The sequence below is a fragment of the Arvicola amphibius genome, chromosome 4 (assembly GCF_903992535.2).
Source record: "Arvicola amphibius chromosome 4, mArvAmp1.2, whole genome shotgun sequence".
In the NCBI taxonomy this organism is placed as follows: domain Eukaryota; kingdom Metazoa; phylum Chordata; class Mammalia; order Rodentia; family Cricetidae; genus Arvicola; species Arvicola amphibius.
This window is the reverse complement of record NC_052050.1, coordinates 68614778-68625639: the sequence shown is the minus strand read 5'-3', so window position 1 is coordinate 68625639 and position 10862 is coordinate 68614778. Positions and strand designations below refer to the sequence as shown.

General features: G+C 49.8%; 1 long non-coding RNA gene across 1 annotated transcript; it reads right to left on the bottom strand.

Moving 5' to 3' along the window:
• Positions 1–423: 423 nt before the first annotated feature.
• On the bottom strand, positions 424–8934 carry LOC119812710. Its single transcript, XR_005285116.1, has 3 exons — positions 8716–8934; positions 3634–3717; positions 424–658 (listed from the first exon to the last, which is right to left on the bottom strand). It is a non-coding gene; the product is annotated as an uncharacterized LOC119812710 (long non-coding RNA).
• Between the last annotated feature and the right edge of the window lie 1928 nt (positions 8935–10862).

The following is a 10862-nucleotide window of genomic DNA, read 5'->3' as shown; positions in this document are numbered from 1 at the left end:
GCCTTGCCTTGAGACCTAGAATGTGTATTAGGGTTCCCTACTCGCTGCCCATGAGGCCAACCCCAGTCCTCCAGATCTTCCAAGGTCCAGCTGCATATGTTGGGTCAAAGCCCATAACCACATTGTTGATTTATCCTGTATGGCCAACTCTCTCTAAATGAAGATCCTCCCCTTGGGCAGTACTTTCTGGAGCTGGGGCAAAGTCCAGACCTCCCTCTGGACAGGGCTGAATTCTTCACTCGTGTGTGGATAAGTTCAACCCCCAGCCTGCAGTAGGCTGCAGAGTCCATTCTTTTTTTTAAAAAATATTTATTTATTTATTATGTATACAATATTCTGTCTGTGTGTATGTCTGCAGGCCAGAAGAGGGCACCGGACCTCATTACAGATGGTTGTGAGCCACCATGTGGTTGCTGGGGATTGAACTCAGGACCTTTGGAAGAGCAGGCAATGTTCTTAGCCACTGAGCCATCTCTCCAGCCCCTGCAGAGTCCATTCTTATGGGAAGACTGAACCCCTCAGGTCACGGTCTTCAGCTGTCCACGTCTACAGTAGAATACAGGACACAAGAGCCCAGTGGGCTGGTCACCTGCTTTCATGCTGAGGGTCACCCATCATCCACTGGTGGTGTGTCGGACACCAGTCACGTGACAGTGCTCTGAAAAAGGGACGAGGCAGACAAGTCAAAGCCAGCCCTGACTCCTGGACAGCATTCATCCCAATAAGGAAGTTAGCAAAACTGTGATTAGTCTGTTGTTCCGTGAAGGAAGCAAAGAGCTGAATGAAGAAGAAAAACACAGAAGAAAGAACCTGCCTTTGGCTTAGAGCGGAGGAAGTGACCACTGGGCCAAGGATGTAGCTCAGGGAGTGGGTCGAGCTTAGCATCTAGCACGCAGGCAGCCCCAGGAGTCAGGCTATGCCACTGCACAAACCGTGTGTGGTAGCTCATGCCTATAATCCCAGCACTAGGAGTGGAGGCAAGAGGAGTAGGAGTTCAGGTCATCCTTGACTACATAATAGTGAATTTGAGACCTGCCTGGGCTACATGAGACCATGTCTCAAGAAAAAAAAAAAAAAAACAAACAGCCATGGAGTGGCACACACTTTTGTTTCCAGCATTTGGAAACAGAGGCAGATGGATCTCTTTGAGTTCAAGGCCAGGCTGGTTCACTTAGTGAGTTTCAGGACAGCCAGAGCTACATAGTGAAACTCTTGTCTAAAAAACAATAACAATAACCACAAGGACAACAGCAAAACAACAACAACACAAACATGAAGTTGTGCCTGTTAGCAGAGGCCACCGTAACAGGTGACTTGGTCAGGTTCTTCAAAGACTTGTATCACTAAATCAAGTGACAGAGGCAGGTGCAGCTTCGTCTCTGGGGCAGACCCCATCTTTCTATTCATTGTGTAGCCTAAGAAGACAATGCCTGTCCTTGCAGTACTATGGAATCTTAGACACACACACACACACACACACACACTCCACACACACTCTGGCCAGAATGTGCTGAGGAAAGGAGAAATGCTGGCCTTTTTCCCGGCTCAGTGGTGTCCTGAGCTCAAAGGGCTCTGGTAAGAATGCAGCCTCCGTCAATTGATTTTACTTTCCACACCCAAACCCCAATCCAAGAACCTCACAGCTACCAGGGCAGGCAGATGGAGGCCTGGGTTTGCTACCCAATAGCGGAAATAGTGAGTGTCCTCACTCCAACTCAGAAACATTTTGATGCAGCAAAGGCAGCAAGAGCCTCTGCCTTCATTTAATTGTTTTTTTTTTTTTTTTTTTTTTTTTTTTTTTACTTTTTGCTCTTTTTGAATAGGGTCTTACTACGCAGCTCTGGCTGTCCTGGAACACTTTGTAGATTAGGCTGGCCTTGAACTCACAGATATTTATCTGCCACTGCTTCCAGAGTGCTGGGACTAAAGGTGTGTGCCACCACACTTGGCTAAGAAAAGATTTTAAAATACAACATGTATGTGTGCGCGCACGTATGCGTGTGGTGCCTGGTGAGGCCAGAAGACTGGAACCGAAGTTATAGGGACATGGGACATTGGTGTTGGGAGCCAGACGCAAGTCCTCTCGAAGAACAGCAAATGCTCTTAACTACTGAAATTTCTCCCTACCCTCTGTCCCCCTATTGAGACGGGGTCTCCCTCTGTAGCACAGGCTGGCCTCAGATTTACTGCAATCCTACCTTCGGTCTCCCCAATGCTGGGATTGCAGTATGTGCCACGAGCAGGCTGACTCTGTCTCGGTCTCATGATCCTAATCTAGCTGAGGACAGCTCTGAATTCTGGAATAGGCAGCCTCCACACCAAACCCCTCTCAAGTGCCGGGATTACAGGCCCCACCAGGCCTGGTGTTCCATGGTTCTGGGAATGGAATCTGGGCCATCACATCACGCTTGCTAGGGAAAAATTGCGGCAACTTGGTAAACTCAAGGCCAGCCTGGGATACAAAGTGTGTTCAAAACCAGCTGGGGCAGTTTAGCAAGACTTTGTGTTAATAGGTAAAAATTGTAGATCTGGTGTAATGGCTCAGCTGTTAAAGGTAAAGTTAAGCCTGCTGAACTGAGTTAAGTCCCCAGGACCCATGGTGGAAGGAGAGACTGACTCCTACAAACTGTTCTCCTGTGTGCTGTGACATGTGTGCATCCCTCGCAAAATCAATTACTTAACTAATTAATTAAAGACGAGGGCTGGTTATGTAGCCCAGGCTGGTCCCTAACTTCCGGGCTCTGCTTCAACCGCTCAAGTCTTGGGATTCCTGCTGTGTGCCACCACACCTGACCCTCTAAGCATCGTTGGCATACGGATGCCATGTGTCCAGCTGCCTCATGTGTCCACCACTAGCCTTTCCTGTTAGAACAGAAGGCATCCTCAAATCCTGAGCCAAGAGAAACCTGTCCTTCATTGAGTTGCTGTTGTCAAACACTGTGTTTTAGGAAAAAAAAAAGTCACCAATATGAGTCGTGTATTTTAGTTTAAACCATCTGTGAAGAGAGATTGGTTTTGCTTTCTTGAAATGAGGTCTTGCTGTGCAGCTCTAGGCTGGCCTTGAACATAAAATCCTGCTGTTGGTATGTAAAAATCATGTCCACATACACTGCCACTTATGTAACTCATAATATTTAGGTAATCATTAAAAACTTCTTAAAAGCAGGCCGGAGATGAAGTGGCTCAGAAGTTAAGAGCATTTGCTGCTCTTGTAGAGGACCCTGGTTCAGTTCCCAGCACCCACAAGGAGGTGCGCTACCATCCTTAACTCTAGCTTCAGGGGATCTGGCGCCCTCTTGCCTCCACGGGCAACGCATGCTCACGATGCACAGACACATAGGTAGGCAAGGCACTCATACACATAAAATAAAAAATAAATCTTTTTAAAAAGGCAGAAGGCCAGGCGGTGGTAGTGTATGTCTTTAATCCCAGTACCTGAGAGGCAGAGGCAGACAGATCTCTGTGAGTTCCAGGCTAGCCTGGTCTACAAAGTGAGTTCCAGGACAGCCAGAGTTGTTACATAGAGAAGCCTTGTCTCTAAAAACCAAAAACTAACCAAACATATAAAAACAAAACAAAAGGCAGGCGAGATGGGTGAGTAGGTAGAGATGTCTGGTATGTAAGCCGGCCTACCTGTGTTTAATCTGTGTGCAGAAGAGAGCTGATTACACATCGCCTTCTCACGCTCACGCACATTCTTCATGCCCCCCACACCTCCTAATAATACATAGCAAATAATTGCTTTTCAAAAGATTTCTTTAGTTGTTTCTTATGTTTATTATAATAAAAATATAATTATTAATAATTACTAATAAATTATATTTTCATATGTATGGATTTTTTTTGCCTGCCTGTATGACTGCATCATGTTTGTGCAGTGCTCACAGAGGAGGGTGTTGGGTCCTCTAGGACTGACTGGAAGGACAGGTGACTGTGAGTCACCACGTGGGTGCTGGGAAGTGAACCCAGGTCCTTTGGAAGAGCGGTTAGCGCTCTTAAACCCTGAACCATCTCTCCAGCCCCAGATTTCTTTAGTTTAATGTTATGTGTGTGAGCGCTTGCCTGCATGTATGTAGATGCACCACACAATTGCCTGGTGTCCACGGAGACCAGATTGCATGGAACTGAAATCACAGGTATTTATGAGCCACCATAAATAAAGCTGGGATTGGGACCTGGGTCCTCTGTAAGGACAACCAGTGTTTTTAATGGCTGAGCCACCTCTCATGTCTCTAGAAAGAGCGATCACAAGAAAACGTAGGGATGTGATTGACATCTGTACAGTTGTTAATGGTGATGGTTTCCTGGATGTTTGTATCTAAAGTAATGGAAACATTTTATGTTGTTTTTGTTTTTTTTCTTTTCTTTTCTCTTCTTTTTATTTCTGAGACAGGGTTTCTCTGAGTAGCATTGGCTGTCCTGGGATTCACTCTGTAGACCAAGCTGGCCTCGAACTCACAGAGATTCACCTGCCTCTGCCCCCTGAATGCTAGAATTAAATATGTGTACCACCAAACACAGCTTAAAGGTGGAAATTCTATGTATTAAGCATGTATAGTTTTTATATATGCCAGCCACACTTCAGGAAAGTTCTTTTCAATTTTTTTTGTTTCATTTATATATGTAAATGTGCACATTTGTGAATGTGTGTCACATGAGTGCAGATACCTGCAGAGGCCAGAAGAGGGGCATCAGAACCTCTGTAGCTGGAGTTACAAGTGCTTATGAGTTTCCTGATGTGGGTGCTGGGAACTGAACTCAAGTCTTCTGGAGAAGCAGGAAGTGCTCTTAACCCCTGAGACATCTTCAGTCCCAGGAAAATAGGTTTTAAAAAAGATCCTTAGTCAGGCATGGTAGTGTACGTTTTTAATCTCAGGACTTAGGGGGCAGAGACAGGAGGATTTCTTTGAGTTGAGACCAGCTTGGTTTACATAGTGAACTCCAAGTAGCCAGGAGTACATAGAGAGACCCTGTCTCAAAAAAAAAAACCCAAACAAACAAACAAAACAAAAACATCCTGCTGGTTGGTGGAGATAAGCCTTAGTAGTTAAGAGCACTGATTGCTCTTGCAAAGGACCTGGGTTCAATCCTTAGCATGAACTTGGTGGTTTGTAATTCTTAGTATCCACATTATGGTTTACAACCATCCAGGACACCAGGTGATCCGACACTACCTTCTGACCTCCAGGGACACTAGGCATGCATTTGGCACATAAACATATATACAGGCAACATACAAAAAGTAAAACAAATGGATCTTTTTAAAAAAAGCATCATTGCTGGATATGGTGGTATGGTGGTACATACCCGAGATCCCAACAGTTAGGAGGCTGAGCAGGAGGATCACCATGAGTTAAAGGTCAGCTTCAGATATAGAAAGACCCTACCTTAAGGAATATACTCACAGGGCCCCATAACCAGGACGGGTATCTCTTGCCATTGTCTGGCTTGCCGTAACATGTCTGTAGTCTGTAATGTGGTCACAGTAATGTGGACAGCATTGTGATTTTTCCCATTAACAATTATGAATGAGGATTTTCCCACAGAAATCTCTGGAACAGCCGGGCGGCGGTGGCGCACGCCTTTAATCCCAGCACTCGGGAGGCAAAGGCAGGCGGATCTCTGTGAGTTCGAGGCCAGCCTGGTCTACAAGAGCTAGTTCCAGGACAGGCTCCAAAGCCACAGAGAAACCCTGTCTCGAAAAACCAAAAAAAAAAAAAAATCTCTGGAACACTTTAGCAGGCTGCAGATGATAGGGGTGGGACAGGACTGAGGGCTCATCAATACCCAGGACCAAAAAAGATGGAGAAATCAAAGAATGGGGACCCCTGCAAGCTGTCCATAACCTGTGCATACATAAATAAAAATTGAAATATAATTACAAATAAATATCTAGTATAAGAAAGAATTTACCCAAGGATACACTGAACTAATCTAGCCTCTAAAGTAATAGAGTAAAATAGTCTTACACTCATAACTCCCTAAATCCCTTCCTAGATGGTTTACTTTGTTCTGTATGTAGTAAGCAGCAACCAGGTTTAGTACCAAAAAGAAAAAAAATCCAATGTAAACAAACTAGGCGCGCGCGCGCGCGCGCGCACACACACACACACACACACACACACACAGCTGGGAACCTACTGTCTCAGCTGGGAAGCGGCAGGGGAGGCTAGTGGCAGCATACTTTAGCCCCAGCTGACCTCTGCCCCAGCTTGGATTTTAGGGAACGTCTATTTCCACAGCTAAAGAGCTCCTCCAGGGTCTCACTGGTTCCTCCTCAGAGCCAGGGAAGAGCAGGGCTCTGTCACATAACACTGCCTCCTCCAAAGAAGCACACACTCTGGAAGTGATACTGCGTCATTTATCCCCAGAGAAACTATGGTAGGGCTGGCATGTCCCCACAAGTCAGCAAGACCTCTCTGGATTCACAAGGAATTGACTAGCTCTGGGGGTGGGTACATGAGGAAACCGGTCCAAAGCCTCTTGCAATCCCACAGTGCTTTGCTTGCTTTTCAGGGCGGACAGAGATGCAAACCGTGCGGAGGAACTTGCCGACTCCAGGACCATCCCCTTGTTTCTCTCTGACGCTGATTTTTCTTAGTTCAAATTTACAAGGAAGAATCCTACTGGTCGGGGTTGGGTCAGGTTTTCTGTGCCTGCCCAATCAGCTTAGACAGGCTGGAAGAGGAGGGGACCTGCTGCTACCTCCCCCTAAAGGCTGTGACTGGGAAGGATCAATGAGTCACCCTTCCAGTGCGGTTAGAGCCCAACCCCAAGGGCTCACTCCCTATCCTAGCTGATTTTCTTTACTTTTCGTGTGCAGTCAATTCCTTGGGATAAAAGCATTCCCTTCTGGAAGGAAAGAGATACATAAAGGGCAGGAAGCTGCCTAGCAAGCTCCAGGTCCTAGGTTCCCTCCCCAGCACCAGAAAGTAAAATAAAAAACCAGGAAGCTGTTGAAAGATCCGATGCTTGGGAAGTTCAGTTATCAGACTCGTGGGGTCCCTATCTAGATAGCCAACAGTCGCTGGAGACTCTGTTTGAACTGCCTGCTAGCTGTGCCCTGCTCCAGGGACGCATGCAGCTTCTGGGAGCTGGAAGCTATGATGGGCTGGGTTTTTCAGCTACCTTGAGTCACCTTGTAAATGCCTTCAACACCTTCCTTGGTTTGCCAAAGGAGGCTCTGGGTGGAACGCTTTAGTCTATCATCGAGTAGCTGTTTATCGTCCCCAGGAAAAGCTGTTTATCCTTCCCAGGAAAAGTGACACAAACTGCTCACTGAGTCTTAGTCAGCTACATCCCCAGCCCCATGCGTTTCATTTTAAGCTAACACCAACATTCCCAAGTTGAGGCTCTGAGAAGCCATACTTTGTGCCCATAGCCACACAGCCCAAAGCTGTCTGGAAGCTGTCTTGGTGATTTCAAACTCTACCTGGGGCAGCTGGGGAGAACAGGGGAAGCCACTAGAACTCTTCCAGGCTGAGGGACCTGAAAAGGATGCTGGGCTGGTACTTGGAGGGTGAGGAGGACCTTGAGCATTGGCTTTTTGCCCCACAACTGGGCATCAGAGCCCAGGGCCAAATGTAAGACTCTTGGAGACAAGTCTTGTTCTTTGGACTCTGTCTCATCTTGCTTGCTCCCCGGTGACTCAGCAGCTTACCTAGGCTTGCCTTACTCTGGGAGTGGGTTGGGTCTTTGTTCTCAGGTAGATCTGCAGATTTGGGAAGTTATAGAAAAACTGTGGCTTGATGGCTTGAACTCGGGTTCCTCCAAATGCTAAGCAAGCTCTGTACCACTGAACTCCATGTCTGCCTCTCCCCAAGCGCGCGCGCGCGCGCACACACACACACACACACACACACACACACACACACACACACACCACCCTTATCAGTTTCCTTCTTTCAGCCTCTTGGAACAGCTTTTTAAACAAAGAGCGGCCGCCAGTGTCCCAGCTGCCTAATTCAGCCACAACTGGCTGTGAGCAACCAACCAATTGGCGCTTCCTCCGCTGGACCCCAAAAGCCTGGATTCTCCTAGGACGTCTGCTAGTTGCAGGAAAAGGGTGTGAGATCCTCATTCACCCGCGATTACACAGATTCTCCAAGCTTGTTTTGATTTGGTTTGGCACCGGACGCTGAGAGCCACTCTAGGGAAGGAGACCATGTGCTGATACCAGGCTGGGAGAAAGTGACGGTCCGCGCCACACTGCAGGAGAGCAGACATCCAGAACCCGCGTGACCTCTCCACGCAGGGAGATTCTGCAGCGAGTTCCCCCCCAAACTCACTTTGCCTTTTCTAGTTTCTCAATTGCTTGGGAAATGGCGGCTAGCGGCTTCGCCACGAGGGAAAATTGCACGCAAATTTGCAGTGCAGAGCCGGCTGTCAGGGGAGTTTAATTCGCAAATCACTCGTTGACGCACGCGGGCGTGTCGCAAGCTCCGGAAACCTGGTGTAGTGAGGTCGGAGCGCAAGACAGTAGCCGCTCTGCCCTGTGCAGCGCCACCTCCGCAGCCCCAGTGTCCCCACTGGGCCTCAGGATGACTCGCAGTCTCGATGCTGCGCAAGGAGCTACAAGACTCCGGCGCCCCTATCCGCTGAAGTCCCCAGGCCACCGCTCAGTGTACCGGAAGCTCCCCTCCCCCGTCTTCCCAAATGCTTCCAGCAGCCTGGAGGCTCTAGCAGTGACCCGCGTGTCCCCGCGCACGCACACACCTCACGCACGTCAGCCCCACGCTTCCTTATCGCTCCGTGCCCGGGTGCACGCAGGCCTTTACGCGCTGTCGCACACGGTCACAGAGCCACTGAGGGTCAGAGCACTGCGCGAGGGGTGGGTAGAAGACCCCGGGACAGATCTGGGCGCTGTCCGAGGTGGAGCCGGGGGTGGAGCTTCGGGGCCGGGCGCGCAGAGCTGGGGCGTGTCCGCGCCGCCGTGATCCGCGCCGCTCCTCCCTCGGCCCGCTCCCTGCGCTCGCAGCCTCCTCGCCGCAGCCCCCGCCGTAGCTGTCGCTGCTCCCGCCGTCACCACCTCCGAGGTAGGCGCAGCAGAGGGCCCGGGCAATGCCTGAGTCCCTGGGGGCCTCGGGCAGCGCTCCTGGGGAATCTCGAGGGAGGCGATCGAGGGACGATCGGGCGAGGGTGCAGGGCCTAGGAGAAGGGCCCCGGGAAGGGTGAACCAGAGAGGATCATCGCAGGCCTGGAGGGTCAGCGGGTGGGTAGAGGAGGCCTGGAGGGCGGGCGCCGAGCGGATCTCTGGTGGGAGAGATCCGAGTCAGAGCATGCAAAACATCCGCAGTTGGGAGAGAGGGGCGATCGAAACAGACGAGCGGAAGGGCAAGGGCAGCCGCGTGCAGGCCCTGCGGGCCGCGGGTGTAGGTGACCTTCCCCGGCGGCGCCCTCTGGCTCTAGATCCTTCGGCGTGGATCTGGAAGAGAGACCCTTCCTCAGCCCAAGCTCTTCCCCGCCAGCCCCGAGAGCCTTTGCAGACCCAGCTTCCTCCGCCGAGGGGACGAACTCCAGGCATGGCCATACCCTGGGGCCCCTGACCCCTACACGCCCTGGTCGGCCCACACCCGGTGTAGGTGGCGCTGGGTCCCTCCCGCGCATGCCACTGCCTTCCCAGACGGAACGGGCTGTCCTGGATGGACTTAGGCCTCAGGGACAAGCACCTGGGCCTAGACTGGAGGCAAGACCGCAAGGAGAGCCGTATACCTTGGCCTCCTTGGCCTTAGCGATGGATTCCTTGTTCTGTGTCAAATGCGACTGTGCATTCGGGAAACTGTTTTCAGGGCCTGACATCTGATTGGAGGCCCACAACTCTGCGTGGTTTGTCCAAGGTCACACTGGTAGGAAGATTTCAAACTTCAGGTTTTTTTCATCTGCGAATTAGGGACAATTATATATACTTCATTGAGTTTGGGGAAAAGGATAAAATGATCCGATTAACAAGAAGCCTTTAGGCATGCAGAAGGACACCTTAGAAACTTTTACACTTGCCTTAGGAGCTTTTGAGGAGGACTGAATTCACCCCGGCACCCCCCTGCCCACCACATCATTTGTTTCACATGTGTCCTGGAAGGAACTCAAATCTATTTCTGTTATTTTAATGCCATTGATACAATGTTAGTAACAAGCATTTGTGCACCACCAGGTATTGAGTAACTGGAGGATAATTTATGAAACACTGTCAGCTGTCAAGTAGGGAGCATCAAGTCAGACTGCAGACCCAGCTGGCTTGCAGGAAGGATCTGGGCTTAGCCCAGTCCTGTACCATCTAAAGCCCCCTCCCCTTGACCAGAGAGATGGGTGAAGGGCTTCTTTACCCAGGCAGCTTTGTCTTCAGGATCTTGGGTGGAACCACTTGGCCCACAGTAGGTGGATAAGAAAGGTCTGTGGGACTAAATTCATTTTTTAAAGTGTCTATTTAAATGTACATGTCTGTGCCTATGTGAATTTGTGTGTATGCATGCAGGGGCCCTCAGAGTTCAGAAAGAGGGTATTTGGATCCCCTGAATCGGAGTTATAGGCAGTTTTGAACCGCCCGATGTGGGTCTGGGAATCAAACCTGGGACCTCGGCAAGAGCAGTATGCACTCTTAACCCCTGAGCCATCTCTCCATTTTTTTCCATACCACCCTTCACTACCCCAGCAAGTGGCACATGGTAGGCCCACATTCAGCTGTGGACTCTTGAACACCCATTAGGAGACAGGGGCATCTCACTCACTTCCGGAAGCTATCCTGGCTTTGCAGAGTCACCGACGTTTAAGGAGCTATAAGGGCACATACTCACCTACCGCGGTAGCCAAGAGAGATGAGAACCAACTCCACATTCCACAACTTCCCAGTTCTTGTGGGGACTTGT